The 13,933-nt window shown below is 46.6% G+C and overlaps 1 long non-coding RNA gene across 1 annotated transcript in view; it reads right to left on the reverse strand.

The window, feature by feature from the left end:
* Positions 1-13,933, reverse strand: part of LOC150045310 (uncharacterized) — a 26,102-nt gene continuing 12,169 nt past the window's right edge. Inside the window, exon 3 of the long non-coding RNA XR_016533001.1 lies at positions 1-257. This is a non-coding gene — a long non-coding RNA (uncharacterized LOC150045310). The remainder of the gene's footprint in view (positions 258-13,933) is intronic.

Raw genomic sequence — 13,933 nt, forward strand, 5'->3', positions numbered from 1 at the left:
GAAGGAGGGGCTGGGGGAGCATCCATGTCTCCAGGGCAGAGCACACCATTTAGGGATGCTGAGGGTTGTGCTCTGGACCCTGGCATTCTGGACGTCTACGGAGATTCAATGTCAGTAGATGCATGGGGGCTGCCGGCAAGGGCTGTCAGTTCAGATTCTCCTTTGCCTCTTGGTGTGATGTCTCTTCCTCCCTGGTATGAGGCCTAAGCCTGAAATGCAGTTCTTATCTTCTAGAAATTCTAGTTTCTACAGCCTGTCTGGAGGAGAAAAAGGAGCCAGTGAGAGGAGAGCAGGAGAAAATAAGAGGCTGGGTGTTTGTAATCCTAGCTACTCAGGGGGCTGAGATCTGAGGACTGTGATTGTAAACTAGCCCAGGAAAATCTGTGAGACTCTCTTGCCAATTAACCATTGGAAAACTGGAAGTGGAGTTATGGCTCAAAATGGTAGAGTGAGAGACACACATATCGAGAGAGAGCTCCTCGCTCTGGCTGGAAGCATGGCTCAAGTGGTAGAGCACCTGCTTGGCAATCATAAGTCTCTGAGTTCAAAGCACAGCAGCTCCAAAATAATTATGAAATATTTAGGGCATCGATCTGACAAAATATATAAAAAATTCCAACACTGAAAAATATATAACATTGATAGAAATGTGAGTTATTTTTATGGATGCACTAAACCTGGGTATTTTTCAGAGGCTGCTGAATGAGAAAGACCAAACCCCAAAGACTGCACACTTGATTCCACTTCTATGTATCTGCCATTTCATATATATATATATATATGACCAAGGGACAGACTAGGACAACACTGTAGTTGCTGATGGAGTTGAATTTAGGATGGGGAATGCAAAGGAAGGGGTGACATTATCTAAAAAGGAGTGTACTCAATACCTGACTTAAGAAATGATAACTCCTCTGTATAACACCTTAATAAGAACAATAAAATTATATTTTAAAAGGGGGAAGCTGTGAGAGGGGGCGTGGTTATGGGCATGGTCAAGGGGCGTGGCCAGGAGGAAATGAGCATAATCATAAAAGTGTGATGGGAAAGAGGCTTGTGGCAGTGGAAACGCCCTGGACCTTGAATGTTGGCAAGAAATGCACTACCGTTTTGCAACATATCATTCCAGGGAAGAACAGGGTGGAGGGTGGAAGAGACTTCTCTGTTAGTTCTTATACCTGCATATGAGTCTATCATTATTCCCAAATAGTCCAATTCAAACATTGTTTTTAGGTTTAGCTCAGTGGAGGAGCACTTGCCTAGAAAGTGCAGGGGGCTGAATTCAGTACTCAACACCGAAAGGGGAAAAGATTAGCCTAATGTTAATGGTTCATGCCTATAAAATCTCAGCTACCAAGAGGCTGAGATCTGAGGACCTTGGTTCAAAGCCAGTCTGGATAGGAATGTCCATGATACTCTTTTTTTTTTTTTTTTTTGCCAGTCCTGGGCTTGAGCTCAGGGTCTGAGCACTGTCCTTGGATTTTCTCAAGGCTAGAGCTCTACCACTTGAGCCTCAGCACCACTTCCGGCTTTTTTCTATGTATATGGTACCGAGGAATCGAACCCGGGTCTCCATGCATGCTAGGCAACCACTTTAACCACTAGGCCAAACTCCCGGCCCCGTCCATGATACTCTTATCTCTAATTAATCGCTAAAAAGCTAGAAGTGAAACTGTGGCTGAAGTGGTAGAGCCTTAGCCTTGAACACAAAAGCTCAAAGATCTCTCCTCAGGCCTTGAGTTCAAGCCCCAGGACTGAGCTGAGTGCAGAGCCTGTCCTTCTTAGAGCTTCACAGGACCCTGGCTGGTGACCCCAGAGCTTTCCAAAGAGCCTCCTTGTCTTGCTACAGGGCTGCGTGGTCCCCAGGACGACCTAGTAGGGAAACCTATTTCTCTTCTTCCCTCTATCTTTGACACACTCTACTTGTTGCAAAAAGGGAATTGCAACACGAAGTTTCTGGTTTCCACACCGCTGGGGTATTGGTGGCCCTTGGCCAGTAGAAACCTGTTGGGGAGGCTAGAAAGGGCGTCTCTACATCCCAGAGCTGCACCCCTGTTGAGCAGGCACTCTGAGTTTCTAGAATCTTCAGCCACACCCTCTGTACTGCTTGGAGCTGGTGGGCAGAGTATGCAGGGGCGGGTGCCTGTGACAGGGGTCAGTGGTGAGAGCTGCTGTGTAGCCACCAAGCCGGTAATTTGCTTTTTAATTTGTGGTCACAGCTGCTGAGTATGGAAAGCAGAGCTTGAATGGGATGGGTGGCTGGAGTTGTCTCCCAGCTGCATGCACCCCGGCTCTGCATCTGACCATCTGTCCTTGCCGTCTCTCCATCCCTGTCTCTTCTCCTCATTATGCCTCGATGCCCCCTCCATGAGAACTTTGGATCTAGGCAGTCCATTGAAAGCCTCCGGTCCAGCAAGGCCACCCTACCTCCCTGAGAGACAGCAAGGACTATGTCATTCTCCCCAAATCACTCCTCTCTCTCAAAATGACCCCGTTAGCCAGTCCCCAGTGGCTCATACCTGTAATCCTAGCTACTCATCAGTCTGAGATCTGAGGATCCTAGTTCCAAGCCAATGAGGCAGAAAAGTCCACAAGACTCTTGTTTGCAATTAACCATCAAAAAGCCAGAAGTGGAGGGCCAGGAGTGTTGCCTATTGGTAGAGTGCTTGCCTAGCATGCACAAAGTCCTGGATCGGATTCCATAGAACCACATACACAGAAAAAGCCGGAAGTGGCTCTGTGGCTCAAGTGGCAGAGCACTAACTTTGAGCAAAAAATGTCCAAGGCCAGTGACCAGGCACTGAGTTCAAGCCCCAGGTCTGGCAAAAAAAAAAAAAAAAATCCAGAAATGGAGATGTGGCTTAAGTGGCAGGGAGGGACAGTACCCTGGCCTCTGAGTTCAAGCTCCAGTATTGGCACAAAAACAAACTACAACAAAACCCCCAACACCCAGGTGTCTTTCACCAGAAGTATACACAGGGCCCCTTAACTTGCTCAGCTTGCCCTAGGCTCTCCCTTATGATTCGTCCCTCTGGCCCTGCTGCTCAACTCCCAATCTCCCCCTCCCCAGTCTATTATGGCTTCTGCTGAAAATCAGGTTGGAGTTTAACTCTCATGATCTGATTATGAAGAGATGAAGTCTTTAAACCAGGTAGCAGTGTCTCGTGGCTATTGTCTAAGCTAAGATGGGAAGGATGGTGGTTTCAGGCCTTCAAGGGCAGAAAAGTCCTTGAAATTCTACCTCCATAGAGGTACCTGTCATCCCAAGCAAATGGCTTGTGGTCTAAATGGGTGCCCAAGCCGGAAGTGAGACCCTATCTCAAAAATAATAAGAGAAACACATAGCCGAGACCTTTAAAATCAGTTCGTAGATTAGTAAAGTAATGGGTTATCTTGAGAATGGGCTTGTTAAGGCTCTGTCCTTTGGTGTGCCTCTGGCTCCATGCTAGGTGCCAATGGCTCACACCTATAATCCTAGCTACTCAGGAGACTGAGATTTTAGGATTGTGGTTCAAAGCCACCTTAGGCAAGAAAGTCCATGAGTTTCTTATGTCCAATTAACCATCCAAAAGCTAGAAGTAGAGCTGTAGCTCAAATGGTGCAGTGCTTGCTAGACTTGAGCACATAATCTCAACGGACAGCATTCCTAGGGGAGAGGGACGATGATAAAATAAAAATGACATGGATCTGTTGCACAGAGACAGTGAAGAAAGCATACTGGGTGAGGCCTTGTCTACTGCCATTGCCTGTAGCTTCAGCACACTTTCCTTCTTCATAGGATAGCTCCCCGCTACACAGCCCCCCAATCCTGAGCTTTCCACTCTGTGCCTGGGCCCTAAATTCTTTTTTGCTCAAGGATAGCACTCTATCATTTGAGCCACAACATTCCTTCAGCTTTCTGGTGGTTGACTGAAAATAAGAGTTTCATGGGCTTTCCTCCTACGCTTCAAATCATTATACTCAGATCTCAGCCTCCTGAGGCTCTACAATGATAAGCCGGAGCCGCCAGCACTTGGCTAAATTCAGGAAATTTAACATTCACACAGCGCATATATTCAAGGTGTATGTGGCAGGACATGCCTGTAATTCCAGCCTCTTAGGAGATGGAATTAAGAAGAGCATGATCAGAGGCTGGCTTGGGCTCATACCTATAATCCTAGCTATTCAAGAGGCTGAGATCTAAGGATCACAGTTCAAAGCCTGCCCAGGCAGGAATGTATGGGAGATTCTTATTTTTTAATTAACCAGTCAAAAACCATAAGTGGGACTGCGAGTAGGCCTAGTGGTAGAGCCCTTACCCATAATGCACGAAGCCCTGGGTTTGATTCCTCAGTGCCACAGGCACGTAAAAAGCCAGAAGTGGTGCTGTGGCTCAAGTGGCAGGGTGCTCAGCTAGGTATAGTAGCACATGTCTATAAGCCCAGCCTTCAGGAGGCCGAGACTGGAGAATTGTTGGGCTACAGAGCAAATTCAGGGCCAACTGGGGCTACACAGACAGACTTCATCACACACACACACACACACACACACACACACACACACACTCACACACACCAGAAGTGTGAAGCTGTGGCTAGCCTTGAAGAGAAAAATTCAAGGACAGTCTCCAGGCCCAGAGTTCAAGCTGCACAGCTGACACAAAAACAAAACAACAGAACACCCAAAGCAATGATAGCGTATTTGCTCTAAAAGAAATTTAAAACTTATAGTTTATTTCTGGAATTTTCCATTTAACGTTTTTAACAATAGTTGAAGGTCAGCAATAGAAATCTCTGAGAAGTAGGGTGCTCCTAGATTCAAAGTTTACCAAATGTGTCAGCAATTTTCTAGAGACTAGGCATCCACCCACTTCACCAGCTCACACGCATCCCTCACCCTGGCAAGCTTAGCCATTTTGTCCAATAAGAAACAGCAGGTCAGGCTGGGAATCTGGCTTAGTGGTAGAGTGCTTGCCTAGCATGCCTGAAGCCTTAGGTTCGATTCTTAGTGCCACAGAAACTGAAAAGGCTGGAAGTGGAGCTGTGGCTCAAGTGGTAGAGCATTAGCCTTGAGCACAGAGAGGCTCAGGAACAGAGCCCAGGCCCTGAGTTCAAGCCTTAAGACTGGCAAAAAAAAAAAAAAAGAAAAAGAAAAAAAGAAAAGAAAAAAGGAAAAGAAAGAAAGAACAGGCTTGCCAGGTGTCACCAAAAAAGAGGTAGTTAAAAATAATGGGGGAGGCATTGTAAGACAGGTGCAGTGGTTCACACTTGTAGATCAAAGTTCAAAGCCAGCCCAGCCAGACAAAGCTGAGCCTCTCCTCTCTGATTAACCAGCAAAAAGGCAGAAGTGGAGGTGGATTGGAAGTGGCAGAACACCCGCCTTGAATGAAAAAGCTAAGGGACAATGCCCAAGCTCTGAATTCAAATCTGAGCAGCCATTAAAAAAGAAGGAGGAGGAGGAGTGCTGTGAGCCACACAACTGTGGATTATGCTTATAATTCTAACTACTCGAGGCTCAGATTTGAGGATTCTGGTTTGACGCCAGCCCAAACATAAAAGTCCATGACACTAGCTGAGTGCCGGTGGCTCACGCCTGTAATCCTAGCTACTCAGGAGGCGGAGATCTAAGTATGGTAGCTCAAAGCCAGCCTGGGCATAAAAGTCTGTGAGACTCTTATCTCCAATCAAGCAGCACCAGAAAACTGGAAATGGTATTGTGACTCAAAGTGGTAGAGTGCTAGGCTTGAGCTGAAGAAGTCAGGGACAGAGCCCACACCCTGAGTTTAAGTCCCGGGACCCACCAAACAACAACAAAAAAGTCCATGAATCACCCAAAAGCGGAAAGTGAAGCTATAGCTCAAGTGCCAGCTTTGAAAAAGCCAGGGAAGAGCATAAGGCCCTGCGTTTAAGTTCCTGTATTCACACGCACACACACACACACACACACACACACACACACACACACACACACACACACACACACACACACACACACACAGAGATGGTGAACACCATAGGAGAAATTCCAAGACTGAGTGAATTCTACCCAGAGGCCTCCTGGAACCCGCTGATGGCTCTTCCTATACTGGTTATTGCTACAGAGGTTGCAAGATAATGATTTTTCAACGCCTTCCTCTATTTCTGCAATTGGCAGCTGGCATTGTACCACGACGCCATGGCTGGCAATGTCCTTGCCTTGCTTATTTATTAGGAGTGTGGGTGTGTGAATTTTCCCTTGACACAGTGAGTTACGATTGTTACTGCAGTTGTAGTGCATTTCAGTGCTGCGTTCTGGCTTATGGTGTCGCATGAAGGAGTCTTTGTGGTTCAGGGCACTTCCTGGCTCCTGGGTGCTCCAGGCTCTGTCATACTTCCTGTCCTGTAAGCCTGGGGTCAGTCCTATGTCCCAGGGGTCCATCTTGTCCTTGACCAAGAGGTTCCCTTCATGCTAAGATGGAAGTGTGAACTGTGTTCATTTTTAAGGTCACCCTGGGAGGCCCAAGGGAAAACTCATTATACATGTTAATAGGATTTGAACTCGGGACCTTGAGCTTGCATAGCCACTCTATTGCTAAGCCACACCTCCAAGCCTCCCGCTCTTTTTGTGCTGATACTTGGACTTGAACTTAGGGCCTAAAGCTCTGTCCTTTAGCTTCCTTCCCCCAACCCCATCCCTCAAGGCTGACACTTCTGGTTTTGCGGTAGTTCATTGGAGATAAGAGTCTTACAGACTTGCCTGCCCAGACTGGCTTCAAACCTTGATCCTCGGAGCTCAGCCTCCTGAGTAGCTAGGATTACAGATGTGTGTGAACCACTGGCTCCTGGTTTTATTTTTAAGATAGAATATTGATTTCTGCTCAGACATGTTTCTGGACCATGATCTGTCTCTTTGGGGCCTTTCTTTCTTTCTTTCTTTCTTTTGTTGGTCACAGACTTTTTAGTGCCCAGGTTGGCTTTGAACTGCGATCCTCAGATCTTAAGCCTCCTGAATAGCTAGGATTGCAGGTGTGAGCCACCACGCCGAGTTTTGGGGACTTTTCTTTATAGCTGGAATGACAGACACATCACCACATCCAGCTTTTTCCTTTCCAGCTTATACAATTATTAATATATAATTATATACAAATTTTAACTGGGTAGTGACAGTATATTAACATGTTGAGTTATATTGTTCATTATATAAATATATAATGGTCATATGGTTCTTTATATATCACTTATATGATTAATATTAATTATATTTGTAATGAAGTCTAGTTCTGTGTAATTAGTACATAATTATACTGCAGGTTCCTCCCTGCTTCTACCAGCTGGTACTTGTATCTGTCCTAACCTCATCCCAGGTCTATTCCTGTGGGGTCTATCATCCCATAGCTCAGAAACTGCAGGCCTGCTAAGATTTGTTTGCATCTGTGTGTGGGGGGGTGTGCATGTGTGTATGCTGGCACGATGGCTTGATCTCAAGGTCTAGAACACTGTCCAGCAACCTTTTTCCTCACTCAAGGCTAGCGACAATCTATCACTTGAATCATAGTTTCACTTCCAGCTTTTTGGTGTTTAATTACAAGTAAGAGTTGGATAGACTTTTCTGCCTGGGGTGACTTTGAACTAAGATCCTCAGATCTCAGCCTCCTGAGTAACTAGGATTACAGGTGTGGGTCACTGGTCATATAGCTTTGTTTGTACTTCTTGTCAGTGCACAGAATAATCTATGATCAAAATACTGTATTCCAAATTTGCTTTAAAAAAGATGCAGAACTGAGCCGGGCATGGTGGCTCACAGCTGTAATCCTGGCTACTCAGGAGGCTGATATCTGAGGATCTCGGTTCAAAGCCAGCCTGGGTACTTAAAAATGTGAGAATCTTATCTCCAATTAATCACTAGAAAACAGGAAATGGGGTTGTGGCTCAAGGGTAGGGCAGTAGCCTTGAGCTGAAGAGCTCAGAGACAACATCCAGGGTTCAAGCCCCATGACCCACTTGGCCTCTGCAGGGCAGGCTGGGAATGTGGCTTAGTGGTAGAGTGTTTGCCTAGCATGCATGAAGCCTTGGATTCAATTCCTCAGTACCACATACACAGAAAAATCCAGAAGTGGTGTTGTGGCTCAAGTGGTAGAGTGCTAGTCTTGAGCAAAAGAAGTTCAGGGGCAGTGCCCAGGCCCTGAGTTCAAGTCCCAAGACTGGCAAAAATATGTATGTGTGTGTGTGTGTGTGTGTGTGGACGCGCGTGCGCGCGCACATTGGTGGCTCCTACCTGTAATCCTAGCTACTCAAGAGGCTGAAATCTGAAGATCGAAATTCAAAGCCAACCCAGGGTAGGATGTCTGTGAGATTCTCATCTCCAATTAACTACCATAGAGCTGGAAGTGGAGCTGTGACACAAATTAGTAGAGTACCAGCCTTGATCATAAGAACTCAAGGATAGCACCCAGGCTCTGAATTCAAATCCCACAACTGACAAAAAAAGAAAAAGATAACATAAAAACAAAATAAAGAGAAAAAGAGAGAAGCATGCCTCAAGTGCTAGAATACCTTGTGTGAAGCCCTTTGTGTTCAAGCCAGAGTTATGCCCTCAATTTTTTTTTTAACTTGAAAAATACAATTCATTAAACAATTTAACTTTTTTTGTGCTGCTACAGGGCTTGAGGCCTCATGCTTTCCCTTAACATTTATGTGTACATGGCAAGTATGCATGTGAGTGTGTGTGTGTGTGTGTGTGTGTGTGTGTGTGTGTGTATGTTAGTAGTCATGCTTAAACTCAGGACCTGAGTGCTGTCCCTTGACTTTTTCACTTAAGTCTGGCACTCCGTCACAGAGTCTAGCTCCACTTTTGGCTTTTTGCTGGATAACTGGAGGTAAGAGTGTCAGATTTTGTTTGCTGGGCTAACTTTGAATCAAGATCTTCAGTTCTCAGCCTCTTGACTAGATGAAATTATAGGTTTGAGCTACGAATGCCCAGGCAGGAATAATTTTATTGAGGTTCCAGTGGCAGCTGGCTTTTTAACAAGAAAGCATAAGAAATTTCCATTTCTCTGGAAACTTGATCTAGGAAAAGTGTTCCATCAGAAGCCGGTATGTCAGAGACAAGGAAATGACTTCTTTTTGCATAGGGAATTTTCCTCTGTTTCTCAAACCTCCAACTGGCTTCTTGGTAACATTTTGAAATGTTCCAAAAGGTAAAAATAAACTCAGAAGGAAGTCCTGTACCTTGGTCCCTCGCCTGAGGGAAGGGCTAGCTTTCTGAATTCTCAATCAAACATACTGTTTTTCTGTTGAAGGGTTTTTGTGTGAGGGTGAACATTCCAGGCTTCAATAGTAAGTCGATTTTAATTGCTCTGCACAAACCTCCCCTTTCTCTGCTTGTTCCATTGCACTTTTCTCCCAGCAAATAATCCTTCCCTCTTGCTCTGGCTGCTCCAGATTCCACGGTTGAGCAAAGCCGCCGCCGCCCGCCCTGTCCCCATCCCATGGGGATTGGTGACCGCACGCTGCTAAGAAAGCTGGGCGTGGCTGCCCAGCTACACTACATCACAGTCTGAGAGGCTGAGTTTTTCCTTAAGGGGGGCTTCTCTTCCCGCTGAGCCCCCTCCCTGCCCTGCCCTGCCCTGCGATGGGGGTGGCTCTAATTTAGCCTCTGGTTTGGCCTCCTGAAGCAATTTGTTTTCTTAAAACTTTTTCCACTAAGTAACAGAGTCTCAATTTTCAAAGTTCCAGAAGCATCAAAGGTTTATGTGGGGAGAATTAGGCCTGACTCCTTCTGCCCTCCTACTCAAAGCCCCCACCCCAACCCCACCCCTGCCTTGGGCAGGCCCCTGGTGTCCTGTACAAGCACAGACACATGCTGACGTACATGTGTGTGTGTGTGTGTGCGTGCATGCATGCACACTTGTACACACTTTTTTCCCCTCATAGGACATGGCAGTATATTATGTCTATAAGCTTGTAGCTTTTTATTTATCGGATGTGTGTGTGCACACATGTAGTGAAGCTTTCACTCAGGGCTTCAGTGCTTTCCCTCAAGGTCTACCACTTGAGCCACAGCTCTTCTGTTGGCTTTTTTTGCTAGTTAATTGGTGATAAGAGTCTCATGGACTTTTCTGACTGCACTGGCTTTGAACTGTGATCCCCTCCTAAGTAGCTAGGATTACAGGAGTGAGTCATCAGCTCCTGGCTCTATTTGATTGATTTTTAATTCTTTTTTTTTTTTTTAACTTGGTAGTTGCATAGCCTATAGTCCAGCTATTTAGGAATGGGAGGAAAGGGGATCACAGAGACTGGTCCAGGCAAAAATGCCAGACCCAGGGCCAGGAGTGTGGCCTAGCGGTAGAGTGTTTGCCTAGCACACACAAAGTCCTGGATTTGATTCCTCAGTGCCACATATACAAAGAAAACAAAACTTGGTGCTGTGGCTCAAGTGGTAGAGCACTAGCCATGAGAAAGCTCAAGGACAGTGCCAGGCCCTGAGTTCAAGCCCAGGACTAGCAAAAAAAAAAAAAACCAAAAAGATAGGCTCTATCTGGAAAACAAACTAAAATCCAAAAGACTATGTGGTAGGATGGTTGTCACACAGCATGAGACCCTGAGTTCAATCCCCAGTACCACACACACACACACACACACACACACACACACACACACACACACACAATATTGTAGTTAACCATATAGGTACTTGGGATGGGAACTACTTGGGTTTTGAACCCCAGCAATGTGTCCTCTACCACTTGAGCAATGCTCCTATCCTTTTTGGCCTTTTTTGTCTATTTTTTAAGGTCAAGTCTTGCACCTTTGTCCAAGGCTGTCCTCAGATTTGATCTTCCTGTGCCCAGTTTGTTTTATCGAAAAAGAGTTTTAACTGTTTATACGCCTAACATTGATCCACAATCCTCATCTGTACCTCCTGAGTTGGGATTATAGGCATGAGTCACTGCTCTGGGCCAGGCTTACCATTTAAACCATAGTACATTTCTGTGGCTCTGAGTTCATTCATACTGTTGTGCAACCATCACCACCAACCCTCTCCAGAGTTCTACCCATCTCCACCTAGCTGAAACTCTGCCCCCATTAAATACTCACTCCCTCTTCTTATCCCTAGCCCCTGGAACCCTTCATCCTGCCTCTGTCTCTACACTGTGTGGAAGTGGAGTCACGTAGTGTTTGTCATTTGTGACTGGTTTATTTTTTAATTTTTCTTTTTTTTTGTTGGTAGTGGGACTTGAACTCTGGGCCTGGGTGTTTATTTTTTAACTTTTTTTTTTTGCCAGTCCTGGGGCTTGTACTCCAGGCCTAGGTGCTGTCTGAGCCTCTTTGTGCTCAAGGTTAGTGTTCTACCACTTGAGCCACAGCACCAATTTTGGCATTTTCTAAGTAGTTTATTGGAGATAAGAGTCTTAAGGAGGGGTGAGAGTGTAGCCTAGTGGTAGAGTGCTTGCCTAGCATTCATGACGCTCTGGGTTTGATTCCTCCATACCAAATACACAGAAAAGGCTGGAAGTAGTGCTGCAGTTCAAGTGGGAGAGGGCTAGCCTTGAGATAGGGGTCTTCAAACTAAACTCTGACTGCTTGAGGAGCAACGCTAACCCAAAGTGACCTCCTAAGAAAACATGGGCATGTACAAGCAAAGAGAAAGGCCCCAGGCGAAACCAAGGCAGCCCTTGCCTTGCTCTTGGATTTCCCATCCCTGCAACTAAGAGATTTGTGGGTAAGCTGTCTCTAGACTATGAACCTTCATCATGCGGCCCCAGGACCCTAGAATGGGTGGCATGGTGTCAAGCAGTGCAATGTGATTTCATGTGAGCATAGGAATCAGAGGTCCAACTAGAGCCCTATGGGGTAGGTGGAGAAGGAGCCCAAGCAATGTGTGTGGAGGGATTGCTTTCAGTGAATGGTGAGTGAACTGTCACTTTGGGACAGAAGCCAGTGTAGGCCTGTCTACCAAAGGTGCCAGACCTGGAGCCAGGAATTTGACCTAATGGTAGAGTGTTTACCTAGCATTCACAAAGACCTGGGTTCAATTCCTCAGTAGCACATAGATAGAAAAAGCCAGAAGTGGTGCTATGGCTCAAGTGGTAGAGTTCTAGCCTTGAGAAAGCCCAAGGACAGTGCTCAGGCCCTGAGCTCAAGCCCTGGTCTGGCAATAAATAAATAAATAAAATTTAAAACTTAAAAAACAATTGAGAGAATAATTTGGTCACTACCTATATGATGGCAAGTGGTGTGTGGGATGTGTGCACAGAGAAGCCACGTACAACAGACAGGCCAGGCTCTCATCTCATGAGGGAAGAGAAGAATATGCAGATGAGAAATGGAGGGCATGCGAGAGCCACAAGGCAATGGTGTAGGGGTTGACGCTGGTGGAGCTTCGCGGCTGCAGGAGGGGACAGCTTCCTGAAGGCCTTGATCTGGGTAAGAAAAAAGGAAATGCCACCAGGAGATGCTCATTCTGTAACACCCCGAGGGGGAATTAGCCATGTTACTCCTGGTCCCCTCACACACCTAGACTGCCAGGCCACTGGCAGAGCCAGCATTAGCCTCAGGGCGGGGGCTCCCCTGACTTGACTCCATGGTCATTTCTTAGGGATCTCCTTTGGCCATGTTTGTGGGGAGAAGTCGTCTGCACAGGAAAAACGTCATCAGTCCCTGAGGGGCTTGGGGGTCCAGGCCTTGGAGAGAGCTGGCCAAACACAACACAGGCACCCCCTCTCCTAGCTGGAGCCAGGACAGTGCCAAACCACGGTATGTGGCCTTTCACTCAGCAACTCTACAGGAGCCCCAGACAGCTCCATTCGGCTCCTAGCAGCCTCTGGGGCCATAGCCAATGCAAACACCCTTGCTCATGGGCGGGGAGGGGGGGGTTTCTTTCCCAGCCAGAGCAGGACGTTAGGGTGGGTAGGGCAACCCCCCACCAGCCAGTGCATTTGTAGTCTCGTCCCCTACTGTCCTGCACCACCTCTGCAAGCCTGCCCCACAGACACCTGCCACCTGCCCACACCTCACACCTGGACTGCCTTGCTCCTCTGCTCTGCAGCTGTCCTGGCCCGTCCACACCAATGCCCATGCCAGTGTATCCCACTCTGCCAGCAAGGGATGGCTCCACACGGATTGTCCAGTCTGCGGAGCAGAGAAGACAGATGGCTCCAAAACAAAGCAATAGATTTGACAGGATGTTGTCTTCAAGGTTGGCCATACCAACAATGCCTTTGATCCCTGCGCCTCCTCTGGATTCCCGGGCATCTTAGAAAGGACAGAATGAACCAGGTGTCAGAGCTCACAACTTTCATCCTAGCTACTCCAGGCTCCCAGCTGGAGGGATCAGGATTGGAAGCCAAAAGTCCTCAAGATCCCACCTCCAATTAACCAGCAAAAGGGCTCAGAGTTCAAGTCTCTCTCCCTCTCTCTCTCTCTCTCTGCGCCCAGCCTGGCCCTATAATTTTTTAAACTTCAAACATAAACCACAATTGCTGTGTGTCAGTCATAGTCTTCAACTCTGCTGATGAACAGGCAAACTGCCTGATTTTAAGACCTAATCCAAAACTATAGCAACTTTTTCACTCAAAATTCCTGCTCTACCTCTCGAATCACAGCTCTACTTCCAGCTTTTTGCTGGTTGATTGGAAATAAGATTCTCACAGACTTTCGTATTGGGGCTGGCTGTGAATCTCAATCCTCAATTCTCAGTCTTCTGCATAGCTAGGATTATAAGCTTCAGTTCAGCTAATTCTTTTTTTAAATTTACTTCTATTTTTTTATTTTTGTTATAAAGGTGATAGTTAATATAAGTCAGGTAGAGTAGATTTCTTTCGTTCCTCCCTCCCTTCCTCCTTCCCTCCCCGCCCTCTCTGTTTCTTTCTTTCTGTTATTGCCAATCCTGGAGCTGGAGTTGGAGCTTTCTCAAGGCTAGCTCTCTCACTTGAGCCACAGCACCTTTCCAGCCTTTTCTGTGTATGTGGTACCAA

This window comes from Megascapheus bottae, chromosome 28 (genome assembly GCF_031878675.1).
Source record: "Megascapheus bottae isolate mThoBot1 chromosome 28, mThoBot2.hap1, whole genome shotgun sequence".
NCBI lineage: Eukaryota > Metazoa > Chordata > Mammalia > Rodentia > Geomyidae > Megascapheus > Megascapheus bottae.